This window comes from Diaphorina citri, unplaced genomic scaffold (genome assembly GCF_000475195.1).
Source record: "Diaphorina citri unplaced genomic scaffold, Diaci psyllid genome assembly version 1.1 scaffold431, whole genome shotgun sequence".
Classification (NCBI taxonomy): Eukaryota; Metazoa; Arthropoda; class Insecta; order Hemiptera; family Psyllidae; genus Diaphorina; species Diaphorina citri.
The window spans coordinates 1-2,283 of record NW_007377866.1 but is presented as its reverse complement, the minus strand read 5'-3'; the positions used below and the strand labels follow the sequence as shown (position 1 = coordinate 2,283).

The 2,283-nt window shown below is 38.5% G+C and overlaps 1 long non-coding RNA gene across 1 annotated transcript; it reads left to right on the top strand.

Moving 5' to 3' along the window:
• The first annotated feature begins 1,109 nt into the window (after nt 1-1,109).
• Nucleotides 1,110-1,708, top strand: LOC113467213. The gene is made up of 2 exons (XR_003391370.1): nt 1,110-1,158; nt 1,600-1,708. It is a non-coding gene; the product is annotated as an uncharacterized LOC113467213 (long non-coding RNA).
• Nucleotides 1,709-2,283: the final 575 nt, after the last annotated feature.

Genomic DNA, 2,283 nt, shown 5'->3' with positions numbered 1-2,283 from the left:
ATAGTTGTAAGAACTTCACTTTTTGTTGTTTTCACTAGAGTTGTAAAAAGTATTTGACACTAGAGTTGGCATAAAGACCACAAAAACTGGCCATTAGGGTTTGAAAACCCATCATCAATAGTTCTTAATTTTTTGTAAGAACTTCACTTTTTGTTGTTTTCACTAGAGTTGTAAAAAGTATTTGACACTAGAGTTGGCATAAAGACCACAAAAACTGGCCCCTAGGGTTTGAAAACCCATCATCAATAGTTCTTAATTTAATGTGAAAATTTTTTGAGAAGTAGGTATGTATGAATTGAAGATGTGTTTTATATCTAGCCTCCTTATTTTTCAGATCTGATGGCGTAAGCAAGACTGATGGACCTGGAGAGCCTAAGAAAGCTCGCATGGCACTTGATGACATCAGTCCTGAGTTCAAGAAGCAAAATGAGAAACTATTCCAAGCTCAGGCTGACATAAAGAAAATAACTAAAAAGGATCTTTCATACTTGTGTGAAGTAAATGGGCTTTTGATACCAAAGAAGGTCTCAGATATCCAAACCCTTGTTGCTGATCATTTGGTGTGTGGAAAATTGAAAGCCTGCCCTAGCTGCAAGGGTGTAGGGAAATATGAAATAGTTCCTGACGAGGGGTACAGATGTAAGAACGAACTTGAAGCTGTCAAGCTGAAGAGTGTCAAAGGTGTAGGTGTGACCTGTGATAAAATTCTCAGGGATGTTGAGAGAGAACCGTTTGTAATACCTGACGAATACAAGGAGAAATTCCCTGTCCTAGAACAGTATGGCACAGTAGAGAAGCGAATTTTCCCCAGATATGAACCCGTGCCAACCAAGAGTGAACCTAGTACTTCTGGGGTTTCTGTCAAGTCCGAACCTACTGCTGGACCATCTAGTGGACCCAAAGTTGAGAGGTTCCTTCCTCTGAAGGACATGGTTTTCTACATCCATATCAGTGCAGGTATGTGTGCATTATATTTGTTTGTACGGATACCTTTTAAGCCATTAATTACTAAGCTTATAGTGTTATCGTATTGGAAATATTTAAGAAGTATCTTGTAAGCTTGATTTCTACTTCAAATTGTTCAACGACAACACCCCTAAAAATAGCGTCGACACTCATGCTAAGACTCACAGGCAATATTCACTCAACATTGAAACTGTAAGTTTGTTTGGTCGTTTTTTTTTTTTTTAGACTGAAAAGTTATAAAAAAAATGGTTAAATTTTATCAAAATACATATATTTAATATAAGCCAAAACGAAAAAATAACGAGAAAAAAATAAATATATACAAAATGCAAAAAAAGAAAACCAAAAGTCAGCCCGAAGCAATCACCCTAGTTAGGGCTGATTGAGAGGCCGACGAAAAACGCCGACCCCGTCTGTACACGGGAAAAGGCGAAGAAGAAGAAGAGTAAAGTAAAGGGACTACCGAAGCAATCACCCTAGTTAGGGCTGATTGAGAGGCCGACGAAAAACGCCGACCCCGTCTGTACACGGGAAAAGGCGAAGAAGAAGAGTAAAGTAAAGGGACTGTTGAGTCTTGTTCGAGCAGTATAAACGAGAACTATTATTAACTGGCATGATAAATAATTGTTCTAGATATTTGAGGTGTCACGACATGGAGAGGATAAACGATTCAAGCCGTTCGAAAAGCTGGGAAACAAGCACTTGTTGTGGCACGGATCTCGACTTACCAACTTTGCCAGCATCATTTCCAAGGTATGCAGAAGATCATTTACGAATTCAAAGTTGACTAGAGTACTCTTACTAAAGGGACAGTGTAGTGCGATAATAAATGGACTTTTCAGTCTAATTTTGGCAGTATAAACGGTACATTATAAAATGCAAGGCTTATCGTCCCGAAATTGCCAGGTGTCAAAAATCACTTCACCATGAGATGCAGAAGATCATTTACGAATTCAAAGTTGACTAGAGTACTCTTACTAAAGGGACAGTGTAGTGCGATAATAAATGGACTTTTCAGTTTAATTTTGGCAGTGTAAATGGTACATTTTATAATACAAGGCTTATCGTCCCGAAATTGCCAGGTGTCAAAAATCACTTCACCATGAAGAGTACAAGATAGGAGAAAGCCAGTTTTTCCGAAATCGAACCCGCGGCCTAGCGGTTACAAGACAGGTGCGCTATCAACCAAGCTAACTAGGCTAGCCACAAGCAATATGTTTGACTCTTGTATACGAGTATTCTATACTTTACTGATCTTCTGTTTAACTCGTTACTACAGTTTTATACCTACCTAATACATACATACATATCCTAAGT